The 24,956-nt window shown below is 28.7% G+C and overlaps 1 non-coding gene across 1 annotated transcript; it reads left to right on the top strand.

The window, feature by feature from the left end:
* Positions 1 to 9,224: 9,224 nt before the first annotated feature.
* Positions 9,225 to 9,323, top strand: Trnay-gua. Its single transcript has 2 exons — positions 9,225 to 9,262; positions 9,288 to 9,323. It is a non-coding gene; the product is annotated as a tRNA-Tyr (tRNA).
* The last annotated feature ends 15,633 nt before the right edge of the window (positions 9,324 to 24,956 follow it).

The following is a 24,956-nucleotide window of genomic DNA, read 5'->3' as shown; positions in this document are numbered from 1 at the left end:
GAAAGACTTTTCAAATATTTATACAAAAAAAAGAAACTTATTATTAAATGATCGTACTCAAAAACTTGTTAGTATCAAACACAATTTACCACTTATTGAACCCGCTCAATCGACAAAATCATCAGTAGGAAAAAAATCATTAGCAACAAACAATGATATGAGTTTTCAAGAATTTGTTGGAGAAATATCAGATGATGATGATGAAATATCTGATTGGGAAGATGACGATTGGAACGATTGTTCTCTTTATGATGATGAAAGTGAAAATCAAATTTAATTGTTGACCGTTAGATGCGGAGAGTGTTTGTACCGATTATTATCTCTAAATCCATGAGGTTTTCTACCAGTTTTTTATCGTTCAAATATATACATACTCTGTTGTTACTGATTCTTGAGACAAATAATTTATTTATTGGTTAAATTATGACGCCAACAGCAATCGTATATTTTTTTACTGTGTGACCTTCAATCGCCCCCTAGTAGAAATATTTCTCCGACTTTCATTTCAACTTTTTCCAACTTATTTTCACTTTGTTACGAAAATGACCCATGAAAATGGCGAACAAATTTCTCCAACCTTTCTCCAACCCAAAATTCACTCGACCTTTTCTCCACCATATCTCCGACTTTTCTCCAGCTTTTTCGCCATTTCTCCAACCTCAAATTTACTCGAACTTTTTCGGCCATCTCTCCAACCTGAAATTTACTCTAACTTTTCTCTACCATATCTCCGACTTTTCTCCAACTTTTTTCGACTTTTCTTAACATTTTCAAAATTTTTTCAACATTTCTCAGCCATTTTTCACCAAAATGATTTATTCATTTTTCAACAATTACTGACCTTATCCGCCTGAAAGTTATTCTGACTATTTGCCACCTGAAATTTATACAAACCTTTTTCGATCATGAAACGATGACAGGAGTTTTATAGAACAAGAACCTTAGGTATATCAACTTTTTGGAAAAGTGTCTTCAATTTTAATTTTTCAAAAAAAAATAAACATCATTATGCTTTGCGTTATGTAACAATTAATAATTAGTAGATTTTTTGGAAAAATTGAAAATTGAAAAAGTTGAAAAAAAGTCAGACAAATGTAGTAGAAAGTTGGAGAAATGGGAGAGGATAGTTGAATAAAGGGTTAAGAAAAGTTAGAAAAAGTTGGGAAATGGTATAAAGAGTTGAAAAAGTTGGATAAAGGGTGGAGAAAAGTTGGAAAAAGTTGGAGTAAATTTACGTTGGAAAAAGGTTGGAGAAATTGTCCGCCATTCTCCAGCTATGGTCATTGTAAAAGGTAGAGAAAGTTGGAAAACGGCGGAGAAAGTTAGAAAAAGTTAGAAATATTTTACCAAGGCCTTATTAAAAGTTTTCTTTTTTCCGGTGAAAATAATTTGACAAAATTTGACAAATATTATCTGAAATTTGTCAAATAATTTATGAGAAATTTTGTCATCACATTTGTCAAATTTAGCCACAATGTGTCAAATTTTTTAGAAGAAATTGGAACTCTTCGATTTACGACAATTAGAGACAAACTAAATTTGTCACCAGATTAAACCTGACAAAATTTAACAAAAATTATTCGTTAAATTTTATCAAACTTGAAAATTTATCATTTCGTCAAAGCTAAAATTGTTCGATTTGAAAAAAAAAACCTATCATGTTGTCTGCATAATTATATTATACCCAATTTCTGACCGTTATATATCATTTTTAAAAGTTTTATACCATCTATAGAAGTCTGTCTATCGGTTTAATATTACCATATGAGTAATGGATATATGATTCTCTTTTATAAACTGAGAGAACATTTCATGCCTGTATGCGATAAAACATTCAATATATATTTTTATTTTCTTCTGTTGATTAATGTCATCATGGCAATGATGGTAAATTTGACGATATCTTCCAGTTTATCCCAACAAAAGCATTGGTGTCATGGCGTCGCATTTTTTGCGCAACAATTTGAACTTGCGCATTCAAACTTAGCGTCTCATTTTTTGAATTTACTGGAATCTGATTGGGGTATTAGAAGGTCACGTGCATGTCGTATAAATTGATATAGGTGGCACTTGAATTTATTATTATGTATGTGTGTGTTGACGTTTGTGATTATAAAATATTTTATATCTGTCAAAAATATTATGCCCATAACCTTCAAACGATTATCATTAATTGAATTTGTTATGAATAAAAGAATAGTTAATGTTATATAAATGAATAACGAAAAATTGAAAAAAAAAAGAATACATTCAAACACAAAAAAAAAGTATATAGATTCATTTTAAATAGGGCATGACCTGTAAGAATGAAATCAAGATTTGTAACATTTTAATTAACAATAACAAAGTATTGTTAATTAAATTTCAGAGAAACAGATTTTTATCAATCATTATTAAGTACGAACCTATTCATTGGTTTAAATAAACTCACGACATTCTCTTCAAGAAAAAAAAAATTACCTAATTTAACAATATTTATAAAATAAAATGTTAACAATTGTTCGAGTGACATGTAACGTTAACTAAACAATTTTTCATATTATTTTCCAAATTTAAAATAGTTCTGCTATTATCAGCCAACGTTTTTCTCTCCAAAGATAAAAAAAGAATTATTTAAAAGGATTATTCTATTATTTTGAGCGTGTCATGTAATTGTTTATTAACAATTCCATGGTGTCTTAAAAAAAAAATGTTATTGAATGATTTGTTTTACTCTGAAGGAAAGTTTCATAGTTAATTTATATTGATACACGAATTTATCTCAAAAAAATAATAGAAAAAAATTGTTTTGACGAAAATTATTATTAACAATTGCATGGCACCGCGGATAATAAATAATGATAGATAATTTTTTTTCTTTTATTCTCGAAAAGTCGAGCTTATTTGAATCAATAAAAGTAGGATTCGTACTTAATAATATTTAAAAAAAAATAGTTTACTCGAGAATTTAAATTTACAATATTTGTTGAATAATCAGTACATTTTGCAATGACAAAATTAAAATATTTGCTCTAAAATATTCATGTATATTCGCAAAACGCAACGAGTCTTTTTGATCGAATTCTCATCTAATTTAAAGAAAAAAGCAGAAGCTAATTTGCACTCATAAAATCGGAATTTGTACATCAATAATAATAACAAAATATTGTGAATTGTATTTGGAGTAAGCTATTTTCTTCTACAATAAATAAAGATGATGGTAGACGATAGATGAAAAAAAAAAAAATTGTTGAACGACAATTATTTATTAACAGTTGCATACCGCCTTCATAAAAAATACAAATTTTAAATAATTTTATTATTTTGATGAGAAAGACGTGAGCTGAAAAATTCATTTACAATTTATGTTATTGTTTATAAACTTTTTATTTTATTGATACAAGTTGTAGTTTTCCTGTGGAAATATTACTCCGGCATTACTCCTGCATTACTCCGACATGAGATTGATGCCGGAGTAATTTCGTCGGCATGAAATTAGTCCCGGCAAAATTATTTCGGCATGAGATCAATGAAAGAGATAAAAATCCAGCATTGATCTCATGCCAGAGTAATTTCTCAAGAAATTGACCAAAAACGGAGTAATGCCGAGAAAATATTTCCACCAGAATTGCTCTTTCTGAAATAGATAGAATAAATGGAAAAAGGATTATCATTTAAAGCACCATGCTCTGTATATTGTGTAAACATTTTTTGGAAAAAATTAATTTTTTTTTTTTTTTATTTTGTCGTTATTCTTCAGGTGAATAATTCCGATGTTAATAGCACAAATTAATACAAAATAATTCTGATCATTTAGCAACTTTTTCATGATTCCGAGTCAATTCGAAAAAATTAACCTGTCCTCCACCTTCAATAACGTGTAAATAAAATAATTGTTGACATTAAAATTACAAAAATAAGTACAAATCAAAAGGCTTTTAATGGATTTCGTATCCGCGGCTGGTCTCAAGCACCTATTAGGATCCAAATATTATTTATAATTAATTTTTTTCTCCATTAAAATTTTCCATTTTCATTGTTTTTTTCTTTGTTAAACACCATGATGACGTGTCATTGGAATTTAGCATACACTGAGAAAACTCACAAAAAATTGTTGTGAGAGCACAACAAACTAGAGGCGAAATCCTATCCTGTCAAGCTTTTGCTGCTGCAACAAAAATTGTTCTATCAAAACAAAATTTTGTGCTACAAACAAATTTATTGTATCGTTGAACAAATTTTATTTAGCTGCACAACAATTTTACCTTATCCAATAATATTTGTAGTGTTGCTTTAATATTTGTTCATGCCATTAAATATTGTCCAGTTTCAAGGCAAATATTACCGTGCTGCACAACAATTTGATTTTCGGGTGTTATCGGTAAGATCGGTTTTTCTGTGCCTATATCTACATGGCATTGTGTGGAATTTTCTGTCAGTTGAGATCAGCTTTGGTGTGACTGACGTTTTAAAAATAAATTGATTAAGCCCAAGATGTCAAGTTTTAATAATATTTTAATCATTGAATTATAAACTAAAATATTGTGAGCAACTAGATAAATAACCAAACTTGATATTTAACAAATCACATCAACAATAAAGTATGAAATTATATGAAATGACAAACATAACCTGCACTGTCATTTTAATGCAGAGATTTTTTATTTTAATCTAATAATTATAAATATGAAAATAAATCAAAATTAATTTGAATTAATTTGTTCCTTAATTGTTTTCTTCTTCTTTTTAATTATCATAATGAAAATTTATTTCGTAATTTTCAAAAAAAAATTTAATATACTTTAGAATTTGTTATGTGGAAATAATAAAATTAAACTAAATACAAAAATTGTTGTATGTTCAACAGTTTTTGTTTGGAGCATAACAAATTTTGTTGTATGTCTATTAATTTTTTGTCAAGTTTAATACAAATTTTGTTAAACAGCACAAAAATTATTACTCTGCCAGATGAATTAACAAAAACTGTACTACCAGCAGAACAAATATTGTAGAGTTTCAATTTCGCCTCTACTTTGTTGTGCGGTACGACAATTTTTGTCCTGTTTTCTTTACAATATTTGTCGTTTTTTTTTTCTCCGTGTATATATAACATATAACATATAAAGTATAGAAACAACTGAGGTGGCAAAGTTTGATAAACTCGACTAAATTTGACAAATTTTGTCATATGTTTCTCAAATTTATCAAAAAACTTATCAAAATTGACAAAGTTGAAAAAATATTGACAAAATTTGTTAAAATTAGACAAAATTTTGTCGAATGTTTTTCCAAAATTTATCAAAAACAAACTATTATAATTGATAAAATTTGACGAATATTCAGAAAAATTTGACAGAATTCGTTTGAAAGTTTTAAATTAATTTGGTCAAATACTTCCAAAATTTGAAACAAAAATTTATCAAAATTGACAAATTTGACAAATATTGCCAAAATTGACAATAAAATTTTGACAAATTTTGACAAAAATTATTTTCTACCAGGGATGTAACAATGAACGTTCAGCTGCTTTATAATATGTTTGTCTGTTTGATTGTAAGCAATGAATTTGTAGATTACTGTTGAACTGATTAATAGGTGATGTTCTGTTATCGAAGTGCCCATTATGATTTTTGGTTTTGTTTGTTTCTCGGAAACCAGGTCGACAAACTTTGCATTTATTTAATTTTAATATATACTTTGCACTCGCAAGATTAATTATTTCAAGAAAACAACAAAATACGGACCTCTATACACAATACTGCTTTCTCAACGTTTCAAACGAGACTTAAAAAAAATGTTAACCTTCTGAAACAGGTTAAAAATGACTTCTTTCACATTCAGTACTTGAGATATTCAATTAACTCCTAACAATATACTAATTTGAAAGTTTAAAACCAAAATCGAATTAATAGCGATTGTTGAACTAGCTTATCCAAGACCTAAACCTGAGAATTTCAAATAAATGATATTCAAAAATAAAATGTTAAACAGTCTAGATGAGTTACGATATGGAGTGAAAAAGAATCCGTGTTCCTTTTTCACAATTCGACAGAGTACATTTGATAATTTAAAACGCGATTTCCCGGTTAACCTTTAAATACGCAAAAACTCCAAGATAAATAAATTAAAGTTTCAGTTTTTTCCTTCTACAACTTCATCTAAACTATTTTTCCTCTAAAACCCTTTACTTTCTAATGATATTCCCAAAAACTGAGTAAGTTTTTTTTTTTATCATCTAAAAATTTCACCCTCTTTTTCATTACCATTGTTACAAACCAAGTTGAAAATTAAAATTAAACTATGAAATAACAAAAAAAAAAAAAAGAATATGTAAAACCAAAATTAAATAAGCAAATAATCATAGAATAATTAAAATAAATCAACTTGGTATTTCACGTTAATATTAAAAAATCCTCAAGAACTGAAACAACTTGTTGTTGTCAATCTGATGGTCACCTGTTGATGTTGTAGTCTCGAATAATCCAAACAAAACTCTAGCACAGAAAACAAATTTCACCCCGGAGAAATGTTACAGTCAATAATTTTATAGTATTTGGAACAGTCAAATTCATAAACGGAAAAATATAATTTAAACACAAAATATTTACAATTTAATCACTTTAACATTTTATTATTAGAAACAAAAACTTCAATAATTTTATTATTTATTTAATTATATTTGATTTCACATAAATTGATTTAAATTATTTAGATATTGTCCAAACAAAAGTTAAGTCGCAAGAGTAAAGCTCCAATTTAAAAATAATAATTCCAAAATAAAATTAAAAAGAAAGGATGATCTTAAAGTAAACATCTTACCAATATAAATTTACCTGTCCACAATAATGCATTTAATATTTTACTTAAAATATTTGTAAATCGTCAATGGATGTAAAATGATTTTCAATTTAAAATCCATTGTATGATTATGTGATTTATTTATTGATCACATTGATAGAATAATCACATAATGTGATCAAAAAAATATAAAAGTATTTTCAAATTAAAATGTGATGAAAAAATAAATCACATAATGTATTCAAAAATATAAATGTGATTTTAAATTAAAATGATTATTTTGTCATAATTAGTGTGAGTGCTGTGTGTGTGAGCTATGCAGCTGCGCATTCATCCAGCGAATTTATGACGAAATTCATCTGGCGTTCGAATTTTGAATTAATTAAAACAAAAACATTTTATCCATAGCGCGTAAACACGTGGTACCGGTGACGCCATAATGATGATAATTATCGACGCTCGATTCTCATTGGTAACTTTAAAACGTTAATAACTCAAGTAATGCTGTCGTAGACCCAAAATTTAAAACACGTACTATTTAAAATTTCACGTTCAATCTCGTGGTATACCTGGGTATGCGCGACTTACGACATCCGTATACAATGCAAAACGAAAAAATTCGATATGGAAAAGTCGACATCGAGTATGGGATCATTAGTCAAACCCTGAGCATCCTCATATCAACTCTATCATATTTTAATTTAAATTTAAAGATACATTGTTATGACAAAATATTGTATAATAAGCACGTAGTATTCTCATCATCACACATATTCTCATCAACACATATATATATTTTTTTCTCATTTGATTTATACCATGCCTCTGGATATATCGTTTTGTATCTTCGATCTCATTTAATAGCCAGTGTTATGTCAGGGATATCTTTCAGATGTATTACATATATATCTTTGATATATGATGTAATGTCCAAATATCTTTTTGATATATTTTCAAATATATACATGTATTAAGAGATATGGCACACAATGTTCATCCTCCAACAAAGGATTATATTTCAAACAAAATTATTCATATGCCAAAATACAAATTCTTCATATATACACAAACAGTATATATCTAAATATATAAAGACACAAATAGTGTCTATGCTCTGAATTGTAAAAGATTTATTAAAAAACATATTATTTCATTTAATAACAAATATTCATAGTTAGTGGATATGGTTTGATATTTAGATATTATCCGAGATCTTCCGATATGTTCTTACCCGTGTAAGAATTGCCAAGACTCACAACACGCTGCCAAGTCTTGTCCCAATAATGGCATTCAATGCTTTGGCAGCTGGAGGTGTTCCGTAGAGGATCACGGTCCTTTTTGTCCATAATCAAAGTAGATCACAAAATTTAAAATCTCCCTAGGAACTCAAAAATAACCAGTCTCATGTATACTCTTTTTTACACCTTTCCATGTATGTATTGTTATTGTTGTGGAGTTTACTAAATTTTGTACTGAATAAAATTATTAAAACAATAAAATTATCAGCCAGTTTAAGATTCTGGAAGATAAAAAATATAAGTGCTGTCCTAACCTTATGACTCAAGCAAATAATTGAGATAAAACAATATACGAATCTACCATTTTAATTGACAATTTTTATGCCAAATTACTTTTTCTTTGTAATATGTTAATTATGGTTTATACCATGGCAGAGGTAAACAATGAATTTAAAAAAGCGCACTACCCTTCAGACGCACTACCCCTCTTACGCTTTGGAAATTCACACATTATTACCACTGAGTAGTATATATAGGAGAGTTCTGGGACACCCCCCCGCTGTGCCCCCCCTTTCCCCCCGCGAAACCCGCGACCCCCCGCTGTGATTCGCGGGTGATTTCGCGGAATCCGCGGATATCGCCCCAGGGGGTCCGCGAATTAATTTAATTAGGTCAAATCACCACAGGGGGTCCTTGAATTAATTAATTAGATCAATTAATTAATTAATTAGGTCAAATCGCCACAGGGGGTCCTCCAATTGATTAATTAGGTCAAATCGCCATGGGGGGTCCGATTTTTTGTAAGACGCCATATTGGTTTTTCTATAAGACGCCATATTGGTTTTTTCTAAAAGACGCCATTTTAAATTTTTGAAATTTTGAAATTCCCGGGTCCCATTTTTCATACGACGCCATATTGTTTTTTTCCGTCTGTCGCCATATTGGATTTTTTTTTTCAACGCCCTATTGGTTTTTTTCGCAAGACGCCATATTGGATTTTTTTAAATGTCATCTTTGGTTTTTAAAGCCGCCATCTCATGTTATTATTATTATTAATGGAAAAAAAATATTTTCCCTAACCAGGATTTGAACTCAGACCTTTGGCATGAGAGTTTGGCACGCTATCCTCTGAAACAAACAAGAGATTATGCTATTCCCTGTCGGTAAAAGAATATTCCTTCAAATATTATTCAATGAAAAACTAAATTGCCTTCGATAGCTCAGTTGGTAGAAGCGATGGACTGTAATTGGTTTGATTAAAATATGAGAGACATCCAGAGGTCGCTGGTTCGAATCCGGCTCGAAGGAATATTTTTTTTTTTTTTTTCCATTTTATAATAAAATAATGTTGATGGAATTAAAAAAAAAAAATTTGTCTTGATGATGGTTCGAACTGAGGACCAATCATTTTATAGGTTGGAACCTTAGCTCTTGCATCATCAAGACAAATTACAGAGTTATGTAATGTATTTATTTCATCATCTATTTGATGTTTATAAAATAAGTTGTGGAGGGTAAATAGGAAGTGGAAGGGATGGAAAAGGGGTGAATATCAGAGGTATAAAGGAATATCATCAGTTCAGAACTGGTCACTATACAGTTGAGTTGAGTTGAGTTAATATATTAAAACAAACTGTCACCATTCATTGGCTTTCAAGGAGTTCAAGACCCTCAACGTTCATTTGTCGTAAAAGAGTTAGTTATCCAACCTATAAATTCAAGATCTTCACCAACTATAAAAATATTCAAACCACCTTGTGAAAAATCACATCTAACAGAAGAATATAAAAAAACTGTGAATAATTGTGAAAACAATTATCATGGGATATCTTGGGAAGCTGGTTGTGATCAATATAATAACGTATCAACAATAATCATTGAAGAATTAGTTGGAAAGTTTAATTATTTATTTGTCATCAAGGTGAAGATAAGAAAAATGCATTTAACGGTTGGGATGTCCAGATATAAAAATATTAGAGATGGAACATCCAGCAATACGACATGTGAATTCACATCCTTTATGCAGTTCTTACAAATGTGCATATGAAAATGCACAGAGATACAAATACTGGTATATTAAAATTTTCAACAAGAGCCAACATGAAAAATCCATTTTACATTTTTGTGCAGTTGAAAATATAACTGACTTGACACAAAAAGATATTGCTGCACTTCCAGTGATGGCTATTATAAAATTTGCATCACATCAAATTGATGAAATTTGGGAAAAATTATCAGTAGAACAACGTTCAAATCCAACAATTTCAAAATTAAAACGATGTAAAAACATCAATACAAAATGATTGTGAAGATGAAGTTGGAATATGTATGAAAGAAATTGTTTAAAATGTAAAGAAGGAACTGATATTGGAGAATTAAATTTTATTAATGAATAAATGATGCAAAACCAAATTTTTTAAAAGTTGTTAATTCTTTTAGAATTATCCTTCCTTCCTTTAAATATAAGATATAAAAAAAGATTTAGTTTGTATAATAAAATAATAGAAACAAGTTTCAACAAGTTTTAACATGTTTGAACAGGAAAAAAAAATACTGACTAGATTTCATTGTTATAAAAATTGATGAATCATCTGACAACAATGGATTAAATTTTAGAAAATATACTGAAACATGTTCAAACAGGAATTATTAGCTTTTCTCAAAAGAATATTTTTCACATCTATTGTTATAAATTCCAGAAAAAAGATTAAAGGATTAAGAGATTAGAATAATAGAAAGTAAAAACTATTTTCTAAGAAGAAAAAAATTTTAGTCGAGATGAGCATCACCTGGTTTTCCTTCTCCCACAAAATATTAACCAATCACAACGTTCCCCCACTCTTAGTGAAAAGAGGAAAGGGAACTTTTTCGTTGGTGGGGGACCTGAGATTTAGTATATATTCTCGTGCACAGAGACTAAGCATCACTCATCGTTCAGTCCATCAGCTGTAGTGCGCCCAGTCTTAAAAACCAACAAGTAAGTTTAACCATATATTTATAAATTTTTATTAACTTATCAATACTTTCAATGTTTTTCAATTATTTTGTTAACTACAAAATAACTTTTCCATTTACAGATATTAAAAATGGGTTTTACAAAAGCAAAGAAACTTCAAAAAGCTAACCAACGCAAATCTTTGAAGGATTTAAAGAGGAAAGTAGTATACAAAATTACTAAAGTAGCGAGATTTCCAACATCAAAGTATGGTCCAGCGCTAACAGTTGAAATCAACAATGAAAATTATGCATATCTACCAAAAAGATTTGCTACACATTTCAATCAAGATGATCAAGAATTTAAGGAGCTAGAAAATGCTGTCAAGAAAGGAACACTAACCATGGTTCTTGATGGTGAAAATAACCAAGATGTAATATTAGATGATAGTACATATGATCTACGTGATTTCGATGATGATGAGGAAATGTGAATAAATAAATAAATAAATAAATAAATACACTAAATCAAATTATTTTCGTTTGTTTTTATTTAATTAAAACCATAGGTTACAATTAATTTATGTTAACTTATGTACTATTCCACTTATTGGTCTATATTCAATTATTTTATCATGTAAAATTAAGCAATATGCTGTCGTTCCTTGAGGAAAATTTTCTTTTGATTCAAATTCCAAGCGTACATCTACAGCACCAGTCTTCAAAAACTCATTTTGTTTACTACAATCAATAACAATTAATGGAGATTTTTTAATAAAATTATCTTTTGTTACTAAATCTATTTTTGAGCCATAGTAAGACTCTGCAAAATTAGCATACATATCATATAATAAAGCAAATTGATTTTTTTCAATATCTAGATTCAAATTCCCATATGGAAAAATATGAGAATTAAGATAAAGTTTAACATTTGTTATTTTACAATGATCAAAATGTGTTACATCTTTTTGCCAATCATTTTTTCTATTTGATTGAAAACCAAGAATAACATAACGTGGCTTTTCCAGTTGAGTTGCAGTTTTCACTGTCCATATATGATGAGTTGTTTGTGGCAGCAATGGATACTCATATAAGTCCCACGATCTAAATCCAATAGAAATGACAGGATCTTTTTGTATATATTTCATTATATCAATTTTATTTTTGTTTGATAACATTATATACGGTACAAGCCATTCAATTTTTGTAAAATCGCATTCAAATTTGAACGTGATCGTATCATAATGAGTTCATGTTTCGCATTGACAATTATTTTTTGATAATCTTCAGCAAAGCCAAAAATTATATTTAATGGAACGCATATATCAAAATATCCATCATCATTTATCAATTTCATACCATTTTGATTTATCCACCCTGCATTTTCATAATTCATTCTTGAACTTAATGACAAATAATTTTTCATTGTAGATGTTATACCAACATTCTTTGATTTATCAATTAAAACTCCATTTAATTCATAACGCATTTCATCAAACAAAAAACACATAGCATTATTTACTAACGTTAAAGGATAAATATCAGCAAGTGGATCTTCTGCATTTGCAGCAACACGTTCTTGCGTTAATTTTCCACTCATACGTATGTAGCTTTTTGATGGTAGAACAAACAAATCTTGATTCTGTATTGATATTCTTATTTCATCACTATTATCGAAGCTGGTTGATCCAAATGACTGATGAGCATGTAGCTCATAGTTGGATATTTCATTGTTAAATTGAACTGGCGCGTTTATATCGAAAATATTTTCATCACTCATTTTGACGTGTAAAACAATTAAGACAAGTTATATTTATCCAATTAAAGTTCCAAAATTTTTTTTTACTTTTAGACCTAGACTCTGCAGGTAATTTATATTCTGAGATGTCAACTTCTTGACTGCTCGATTCAGACTGACTGGAGGTGTCCATGATGTGCTGCTTTTATACGATGCCCCACGTTTTATAGCGCGTGAATTGAAGCAAATTCCCATTCCTATGATTTTACGTGTAACGTAATGGTTATTGTTTCACCACGGAAATTCACTAATTTTCCGTTTTGATCAACAATTTTTAATTGTAAATGATCAATGGTTTTAACAGTAATTAGTAAATAGATTGGATTAGCTGGTACTTCAATTATTTTATAACCAGGTGGTACAGCAGGAAAAAGTTATATATTGTATGAACTTTTGTTGATTCACGTAAGCTCCTGTTGTAATGTTGCACTCGATTCTCAATGTATTCACTTTTAAAATATTAATCGGGTAGTTTGATTCATATTTTGTTTTAGAACTCAATATTGTAAATCCTTAAACGTGCTGGTGATTTTGGTTTTACAAAATCAATGTCTCTTTCACTTGTAATATATGAATGTAGAGTATTTTTATTATATGTAATTTTGATATTATATTTTTCTAAGTAAGCAGCTAGATCATCTATTTCATAACTTCCAGTTGGTATTTCAATTGTATCATAACTGTTCAAATATGTAATCATATTATTTTCATGATCGATATTTGGTAATGAATTAAATGATAAAAATGAAATAAGTGCTAATGAATAATTTTTTTCACTTGATAATTGTATGGGTGGAAAGTAATCAGTTTCTAAGACTGAAGATTTACCGGTGAGAGTTAAAGTAAACGTATCGTTCATTGTCAAGGTTGATAAATAACTGATTGGAAATTTTCTTTTCTTCTGCTTTTATAGTTTTCCTGTGAGAAATGCGAGACATAAATGTCCACAATTATACGTATTCCAATCTTGATAACGTTTATGATTATAATTGATGCTACCAACATTAAGATAACTGACAAGATCTTTCGGTGGCTGTAAGTTGCCAAAACTATCAAAGTATATTGCTGAATTTTTATTGAGTTTTTTATATGCTACCCAATGTGTTCCAGGATTCCTTTTATCATCTAAATTAATGATTCCACACTCTTGTTTCCAAGGTCCATCTTTTGGCATATCATTTCGCATAAAAACTCCACGAAATTAGCAATTTTTGATTGTTTAGCAAATTTTAATAAATCACCGTCAGTTAAAGCTCTTTGTGGTAGCATCAGTTGAAGTTTTTTGGAGAGAGATAAAGTCCCATACCGCTTTTATGTGGTGTTAAATAAAGTCCTTTTCCTATTGCAATTGATTCCATCATTTTATTGTGTCGCTTATTTTCATTTAATTGTTCTTTACTTGTCTTTACTGCATTGATAGCTTTGACAACACCAGATGCTCCACCAACTAATCCACCCAATGCTGATATAGCTGAGAAAATCGGGATTAAAAGTGGTAGTGCACCACCGATATGTTTAGCAACTGGTAAAACTCTAGGTACTGTAATAGCTTTCTTGCCACCATTTTTTTTAATAGCTGCTCTCGCACCGTTTATTGCTGATTTAATTGCAACTGATGAATTATTTGATCCCTTCATTGCTTGTTTTGCTGCTTGTACGATTTTTGAAAATGATATTTTCTTTTTTGTTATTTTCTTTTTTTTAACTGCACGTTTTTTATTTTTTATTAATTTTCCTCCAGTCTTTTTTTTATTTTTCTATTTTCAACGAAGATAATGGTTTTTTCTCGTACATTTCTTTTCTTTTTCATTAACACAACCCATACCAAATTTTGATTTTACTTTCATTGCTCCAGTAACGAATGTAGCTGCTGCTCTCTCACTTAAACTTGCGTCTTTAGAAAAAATACGTTTAGCTGCTTCACGAGCTAAAATATCATCAGCTGCGTTTCTTGCCTTGATATCGTTGCGATTTTTCGAATATGCAATATCGTGATTTTTACAGGCTGCGTCCAAAGGATTAATTCCTGGATCTCCTCTTGCTAAACGTTTTTCTAACTTGGTACCTGGTCCACAATATGAATAACCAGGCAGATGGAGTTCGAATGGTAACTTGTTGATTATTTTATTGAGTATTCCTTTTCCACAACGTTTTTTGTTCTTTTTCTTTTTTGATGTATGCTCAATCATAGCTTATAACAGACTGATTCGCTTTGGTATAAAACGGTTGAATTTATATGATTTGAGCTCAGTGCTCATCACGATGGAATACCAGAAACAAGCTCTAAAATTACCAGTTATAAACTTTGATATAATTACATCAAAAAGTGGTAATGGTTTAATAGAAAAACGTCATGGTGATTTACTACCGAATACAATAAGATGTGCGATAATTGGAGGAAGTAATTGTGGTAAAACGAACGCTTTAATGAGTTTAATTGTTGATCCAAATGGTTTACGATTTGCAAATATTTATATTTACAGTAAATCATTATACCAACCGAAATATCAATATTTAGAAAAGTTACTAGAACCACTTGAAGAAATAAATTATTATAAATTTTCAGACAACGATCAAGTTGTACCAGTTGACGAAGCAAAACCAAATTCTTTGTTTATATTTGATGATGTTGCAACTGAAAAGCAGGATCATATAAAAGCATTTTTTTGTATGGGGAGGCACAAAGCTGTTGATTCTTTTTATTTATGTCAATCATATGCACGAATACCAAAACATTTAATACGTGATAATATCAATTTTTTAATAGTCTTCCCACAAGATGATACAAATTTAAAGCATATACATCACGATCACGTTAATATTGATATGGAGTATAGTAAATTCCGTCAGATGTGTGTGGATTGTTGGAAAGAAAAATATTGCTTCCTGTGTATCGATAAAGATAGAGATATAGATAAAGGGAGATATAGAAATAATTTTGACTGCTTTATAACTATAAATAACAAAACAATTCGTTAAATTTTCTCAGTTAATTGTAAAATCGCAAAGGATCAACATGCCTCTTTGTGAGCAAGAACTAGTTGATGAAACAAAATTTTTAAGTGAAATTGAAAAAGTACAAGACGTTATTCGGAAAAAATATCAATTGATAAAATTAGGGAAAGAAAATATATCAGATGCTGCAAATGAATATCTTAAACCTGTTGTCACACCGCTCAACAAATTAGCTGCACAACTGCCAACAACAACGGTTAGCAAAAAATCATTAATTGATGATGATAAATCATTTCCAGATGAAAAAAATACGAATGATAAAAAAAATAATTCAACACATGAGGACAATTTTAGTACTTCTGATATTGAAGAATCAGTTTATGAACAAGAAGCTGAATATGATACTGCTGATGAAGGTGAGGAAACATTTGTGGAAGAATCAAATAAAGATTTAATAGATGATTACTTAGGAAAAATCAATAGTATACAGTGGGATAAAGATTATGGTGTAAAAAAAGTAAAATCTGACTACAAAATTGGAAATGCGAAAATTTTCTTTAACGATGATGAATTAAATATTTTTGATACACCATACAAAATAACACCTGGATTAATGGAATTATTATTTATGAAATCACCAGACAGAAGAACTATTACTGATATTGATGAAAAAAATTATAATGAAATTATTAATAATACAAATGCACATCATCAATATCATAGATCTAATATGCCAATAAAAAATTCAGCATCTCGGAAATACATTGATTTTATTGCACCTCATAAGAATGTTAATAATGAGCATTATGGTACTGGATTATTACCAACGGTTATGACTCTTAGAAAAATAATCCAACTAGAGTCAATTATATCTATTGGGACGATCCGAATGAACTTGTTGATCGATTACGATTATTAGTAGCATCAAGAACAGCTGGTAATCCGAATCATGATAATGAGATCATGTCAATTATTGAAGAGTTGAGAGAATGTGGATTAATATATTAATATATTAATATAAAAAAATCAGTCTGTATACATCCGTCAGTGAACTATGACTGATTATAAAAGAGACGTTGTGCGTGAGTTACACGCTCCAGCAAGAAAAAATTTTTTACGACGTAAAGTTGATATTCGTGATAAGGATGAAACGTGGCAAGCTGATCTTGTTGAAATGATTGAACATTCAAAGATCAATTCTGGATATAATTATATTTTAACAGTCATTGATATTTTCTCAAAATTCAGCTGGGCTGTTGGACTCAAAAATAAAACTGGAACAGAGGTAACAGCAGCAATGGAATCAATATTCAAAAAAGGTCGAATATGCAAAAATCTTCATGTGGATCAAGGAAAAGAATTTTATAATTCAACATTCAAAACAATGTTAAAAAAATATAATGTTCATATGTATTCAACATTTACTCATTTAAAAGCATCAATAGTTGAACGATTCAATCGAACACTAAAAAACAAAATGTTTTTTGAATTTAGCATGCAAGGAAATTATAAATGGTTGAAATTGCTGCCAGAATTAATAAAAAATATAATAATACAAAACATCGCACAATTAAAATGAAACCAGTTGAAGTTGTTGGTAAAAATATTAAAATATTAAAACAAACTGTATTTAAAAGTTTAAATCATTGTCATGTTAAAATCAAATTTAAATTAAATCAACATGTAAGAATAAGTAAATATAAGCATGTCTTTGATAAAGGATATAAACCAAATTGGACAAACGAAATATTCACAATTACTAAAATTAATAAAACATCACCTGTAACGTATAAGCTTAAAGACTATCAAGGAAATCCAATACAAGGAAGCTTTTATACTGAAGAGCTACAAAAAGTTCGACATTCTGACATTTATTTGATTGAAAAAGTTTTGAAAAGACGAGGAAATCAGATGTATGTAAAATATCTTGGATTTGACAATAGTCATAATCAATGGATAGATAATCAATAAACTAATAAATAAAAAAAAGCAACGTGTATTTATTTTCTAACAATAATTTTTATTATATACATTTATACAACTTTTATTTACATCATTCATATTTTCTTTTAAATATACTTTTACTCAAACACATTCGTTCAACAGGTATATATCCCCAAGGCAGAGTGTCAGTTTCACCATTAGTTAACTGTCGTTTATCATCTTGCCAACTGAGAGCAATTTTTTCAATTGTTCTTGTTGTTACTTCATGTTTATGTGATCTTATAATATTTTGTTGCTTTTTTAAAATAACATGATTAATTAAACAATTTTTATAATCATCGAAAGTTATTTGTCTTACAGTTGATCTTTTGACGCCCTTTGCTCTCATATGAACACGTTTTTTTAATGAATTATTTTCATCTGCTATAACATAAGAGTATAATTTACTTCGTAAACCAATGAATTCTTTCATTATTTTTCCATTATTCTCATCTTTCATAATACCAATAACTTTTTTATTTTTTAATTGAATTCCATATTGATTATTTTCTGGATAATCAGATGTATCAAATTTATCAGGATTATTACGTATTAAATCGTATGGATTATGACTAAATATGTGGTAAACAGCAGAATCAGTATCACCATATAAATACTTGACTTTATCTTCATATTTTGGTTTTATGAAATTATAATGGAAATCATACATATATGTTTTTGACATTTCCAAAATAGAAAATCCAAGATAAATTGGTTTATTGAAAAGTATACTTGTTGGTTTCATCTCAATTATTACAAGATCGTCAATGATTAAATGACTGTGAAAGTTTGGCTTTGAGATATAAAATCTTGCTCCACCTCTACCACCATATTTTTCTACAAGTTTTATGGATTTACGAGTTCTTACAGACTCTAGAGTTTTACCATAAATTGCATTAATGAATAATTTTCTAAGATCTTTTTCAAATGCACTACGTGCTTTTTTTCGTAACTCTGTATTAAGATCAATATAAGATTGAAGCCATGCACTTTGTTCAAATTTTAAAACACGATGAACTTTAGTAATAATCATCCCCAACGAACAATATTGTTTTAAATTCCGGTAATGGATAACATAATTTTTTTTATTATCTAGAGTTGCCAGTAGTTTTGGAGTTTTACTGGTTTCTAGAGGTGGTTTTTCGCGTACTGGTGCTAAAGGAAAATCTTTATGATGATGATGCAAACTTGCAGGATAATCTAAATCAACTTCAAGAATGTATCCATATTTTGAGTTATCAGCAGTTGAATTTAATATTGAAATATCAAAATTATTAATCCATTCAAATTTACAAGTTGGAAGATATTCTCTCATTGCTGCTCCATACATATTATTTAAATCAAAGTACATTAAAAATGACTCTTCTTCCTCTGGATTATATTCACTGCCCATATATCGATTATTTGCTTTTCCATATCGATTTGAGACTTGTGATAAACCACCTCTTATACCTTGCTCAATGAACAACATCATTTCAGGATCTGTCAACAATTCTAGTTCAATCTGAGTATATCTCAACATTGCACTAAAACTAAGTCCAGGTAGTGTATAATAATGTGCTGGATCTAACTTATATGTATTTAAACAATCAGCTCTGAAGCTTTCAAAAACATCAGCTAAAAGGGCAACATCAGTTTGTAAATATAAATCAGAATATTCCCCAAGTGTTTTTATATTGAACTTTTGCCAAACATTTAGAGCATGTGCATATGCTTCATCTGAAATATTTTCTTCATTCAATTTTGAATAAAATTGATCTTTCGATGGAAGTGTTGTATCATCAAATTTTTCCCATTCATCAAGATAATCATATGGAAATACTCCCTTCTTTGTAATTAAATTGAATTCATCATCATTTTTACAGAGACTTTTCGTTATTGATTTTTTATTATTATCTAGATTATTTGATAATGAATCTATGGAACTAGCCATAAATCTATACGAGTCGATGAATCTGAATTTTATGCGGGTACCTTTGACAGATTTTGTGAATGAAATATACCTTTCTTTGTTGATTCCAAGTATATCAATTTTACCTCGGAACTGGTTTTTAAGTTTTTTGATGATGAAATGTGCATCATAGCCTGTGAGATTGTGAAATACTACAGGAATGATACATGATTCTTGATAATTAATATTGCATATTTGATGGGCGGCACCTCGGTATTCTGAGGTCCAATGAGAATGATCTCTTACTCTTACGTCATTTTTCATGAAATTTTTATCACAAATATGACATTTTTTAGCATTTAAAAATTGTAATTCTTCATCTCGTGTGAGAGACATTGGTTTACTATTATCTATTATTTTATTGACTTGATGAGCAATTTGTTCAAGCTCTGTAATAAACCATTCAATTGAATTTTTACCTCTATGAAGATTGAACTTGGAAAGTGAGTCATCATAACTACACTTTAAATAATATGCTGCACTACTTGGAACATGTTTTTGATAAATTTGATTTTTTTCAAGTTCTTCACTCTGCACTTTTTTCAATAAACATTCTAAATCACCATAAATTATAAACGGTACCGTTAATTGATGTTTATAACTTTTAAATTGTAAAATATTATTTTTTGCAGTCGGTAATCTCATTGCACTTTTACATTTTTCACTGCAAAGTTTTTCATGATTATCCCGTGATTTTTGCGATTGAAAATGACATAAGCAACGATCACAAATTATTTTCTTCCCATTATGTTTAGAAATTTGTGAGCTCACTAATCTCGATAAGTTTTTAATCCATGCAAAATGATAATGTGCCAAATTTTTTCGTGAATTGAAATTATTAACAACAACAATATCATCATCATCATCATCATAATCGTCTTCCACTTCTACTTCTCTCTCAACCATTAAAAGATGAATCGTTTCCTTATCTGATTCATTTTTGCTTATATAATATGGTACAACCCTTTCTTTTCTACGTTTTTTATTTCTTTTCTCATCATCATTATCATCATCATCACTGTCATCGTCATCATCATAATCATCATCATCATCTATACCATAAATATTAATTTTTAACTTATTTTGTTTTTCGAAAACCTTGATTTTTTCCCATGTTATCGGGAAAGTTATTCCATCGCAATTTAATTCATCAACATGTTTTGTATAATGACTCACACGCTCACTATGGTAAGACGCTTTATATAAACATGCTAAAACTGACCATACAAAACAAAAATTATCAGAATTTTTGACGTTTACAACTGAGTGAGTTTTCAGTATCCATGGTGGCATTTCAACGAAAGATGAATTACCACCTTGCAGTGGTATGTAATCATTTATTTGGATTTCAAGATGGAGGATTTCCTGCAGTTTCCAACCAGATCCATTTAATTCAGCTTCCTCAACATCTTCTATAAAATGTTCAAAATTTTCTTTGAATAGTTGGCTCAGATCCGATGATTGTAAAACCTCAAAACTGCCTTCACTGAAATATTTTGTTTCAACTTCTACACTATTATCTGAAGGTTTTTCGATTTCATAGTTTAAAGCTAATACAGTATTGACTTTGAGTGCATTTTTATCTTGTAAAATAAGACCTAACTGATTAATTAACATTTCTTTAGCATCAGAAAGAAAGTCTTTTACATCTTTATGTTTTAAATTAATTATAATACTTGTCTTCATCCTGTTTCTGAATACATTTTCTAAGTCTTGCCATTCAATGTATTTTTCAGTAGAAGCGTTTGATATATCAACTGTTGAAGATACACCTGCACCTTGTACTTGCAAACTTTGTAATCTTAATAAATAAGTTGTCAGTATTGCCACTGTTGCTTGAGTGCATTTTTTATGAGCACCTGACAGACTTGCACATGATCTGTTATAATTTGCAATATCTCTGCGTAAAGAAATAATTGTAGAATTGATTTGATTGTGATCTGGAGCCTCGTGTAAACGTTCAACTATTATTCGATATTCTTCTCGACGTAGTCTGCATTGTGCATTTAAATCCATTTTATTCGAATTTTTTATTTTAATATTTGTTTGGTGAACCTAAAAATCAAAAAATATTAATGTAGAATCATTGAAAGCGAAAATCTATGGATAATTGACTTAAAAAATTTCAAAAAATATTCAAAAATTGTAAAGATAATGATGGATTACCAAAAAAATTATTTTGAGGTTATTTTTTTATAAAAAAATATTAACCTAGTGCAAGAAATATTTATGTAGATTGATAGCTATTGAAAATCTGAAAATAATTAACTTGAAACTTTTAAATATTAATCAAAAATTGACAAGATAATGATGGATTACCAAAAAAAAAAAAAAAAAATTTTTTTTGAGGTTATTTTTATAGAAAAATATTAACCTGGTGCAAAAGAAAATATTTATGTAAATTGTTAGCTAGTGAAAATCTAAGAATAATTGACTTAAAACTTTTCAAAATTACTCAAAAATTGATGAGATAATGATGGATTACAAAAAAAGTATTTAAGTAGATTGATAGCTAGTGAAAGTCTAAGGATAGTTTATTGAGAAATTTTATAAAATATCTAAGGATTATAAAAATAAATATTGGTTATTAAATTGTGGTTAAGACTTACCTGATATTTTTATATGACTATTTCGTCTTGGCAGCAGATCACAATGAAATGTGTTGAAAGAATGAGTTAGATGGACTGATATTTATATAGCTTTATCCCCACTTTTTGATGACCACTAGCGACATCATCACACTAGCGCCACTATTTCATTTTATTGACTACTAGCGACTTCATCACATTTTTTATTAACTACTAGCGATACTCTGAGAATGAAACCAAAAAAAAAAAAAGTTTAGAAAATATATATAGCTAAGGCAAAATGATTCTAACCAATAAAAATTTCATATGAAAAAATATTTCAAATCAAAAAACGAATCAATATAAAAATAATAATTACAAGAGATAAGCAATAAAAATTTCATATGAAAAAAAAAAAAAAAAAAACAAAAAATATTTTAAATCAAATAAATAAAAAAAACGAATCAATATAAAAATAATAATTACAAGAGAGATAAGCAATAAAAATTTCATATGAAAAAAAAAAAAAAACAAAAAATATTTCAAATCAATTCAATTAATTTATTTTTTTAATAAAAAATGAAGTCTTTTGTCCACATTGGACTTCCGCAAATTCTACCTCTTCGCGAAAGTACACGTGGTATGTAGCTACAATTATAGTAATCTACATTTTCTAACCGCCTAGTCATCTCCTCCGGTTCGAGAATAACCGTATAAGCATCATCATCATCATCATCGTCATCATATTACTGCTCACGAGTATCCCTGGTTACTGTAAAAGAAAAAAACAACAATGAAAAATACTGAAAGAAAAAAAAAAAAAAAAATCATCAGAAAAAAAAAATACTTACAATAAATTGGTTCATCATCATCATCATCATTATCATCACTCACCAAGTCGATGACAGGTATAATCTGTAAAAACGATAAAGAAAATACAAGTCAAAAAAGGACATCTACCGGAAAAAAAAAAAAAAAAAATAGATAAATTAGCCTTGTATTTTATTCCCGGTAGATGTCCTTTTTTTTTTTTTTTTTTTTTTTTTAGGAGCAAAATTGGGCTATTAAAAATTAATAAAATAATTGAAAATAAAAAAAATATAATATATATAAAAATGAAAAATATTAAAAATTACCTGGGTTATCTGCAACAGGGACGGTGGATTCTCCAGATAACCTCTGCTCCAGCTCCTCTTGCTCTAACCTGGCAGCTGGGTCATCATCACCAGTGTTATCTGTAAAAAAAATAAAAATTAATAAAATAATTAAAAAATAAAAAAATATTAAAATAAAAAATATTAAAATATAAAAAATTACCTTGGTTAGCGGCAACGGGGACGGTGGCTTCTCTGGATGACCTCTCCTCCAGCTCCTCCTGCTCTAACCTAGACATTGCGTGGTATCGGACCCACAAATTCCGTTCCAGGAGTCTTTCCCAAAGACCTACACGCTGAAAAAAAATAATATAATATAATCAAAGAAATACAATAAAATTAATAATAAAACAAAAAAGATTGATGAGTATTTGATGTATTATTCAAGTTTTCTAACCTTTTTGTTTTTCTTATCAATTTTATTATATTTTCTTTTTATTTTATTCTATTAATTTTATTTTGTTTATTTTTTATTTATTTAATAAATGAATAAAATAGAATTAATAGAATAAAATAAAAAGAAAATATAATAAAATTGATAAGAAAAACAAAAAGGTTAGAAAACGTGCTTGAATAATTGCATCATGCAAACACGTGTTCTCATCAATCTTTTTTTGTTTTTCATATTAATTTATGTTTATTGCATTTTCTTTTAATTTATTTAATAAATTAGTGTTGTGGCTTTTTTTTATTATAAATATTATATATATTTTACTCTTTGCAAAACACGTGGGTAAATCTCTCGATTGCACACACGTGTTTTGCAAAGAATAATATAAAAAAAGCCATACAACTAATTTATTAAATAAAAATAAATAAAATAAAATGAATAAAAAATAAAATAAATTACTTACCCTTCTATTATTTCTTCTATTAACTCTTCCACAGTTCATTTTGTATTTTCCTTTAAAAGTATTATCAAACAACCTCATTCCGTGACGAACCAAACTTTAAGAAAATTGTGGGAAATTTGGGAAAACATAGAGCGCTGACAAAACGGAACTGCAGCGCACTACTGAAGATATCATATGATAAAAACGGGAAATACATTACCTACTTTTTGTGGGAATTTTAAAAATATTATGAAAATATTATAAACGTTATTAAATTATTATTGTTATTGATGATAAATAATAATATATTATAATATAATAATAATAATTACCTTTGGTAATAACGAAATGTAATATGACGTCTTGCGAAAAAACCAATATGGCGTTGAAAAAAAAAATCCAATATGGCGACAGACGGAAAAAAACAATATGGCGTCGTATGAAAAATGGGACCCGGGAATTTCAAAATTTCAAAAATTTAAAATGGCGTCTTTTAGAAAAAACCAATATGGCGTCTTATAGAAAAACCAATATGGCGTCTTACAAAAAATCGAACCCCCCATGGCGATTTGACCTAATTAATCAATTAGAGGACCCCCTGTGGCGATCTGACCTAATTAATTAATTAATTAACCTAATTAATTAATTCAAGGACCCCCTGCGGTGATTTGACCTAATTAATTAATTAATTGACCTAATTAATTAATTCGAGGACCCCCCGGAGAGATTTGACCCAATTAAATTAATTCGCGGACCCCCTGGGGCG

Source organism: Aphidius gifuensis, linkage group LG2 (genome assembly GCF_014905175.1).
Source record: "Aphidius gifuensis isolate YNYX2018 linkage group LG2, ASM1490517v1, whole genome shotgun sequence".
NCBI classification, from domain to species: domain Eukaryota; kingdom Metazoa; phylum Arthropoda; class Insecta; order Hymenoptera; family Braconidae; genus Aphidius; species Aphidius gifuensis.
This window is presented reverse-complemented; position numbering and strand designations above follow the sequence as displayed.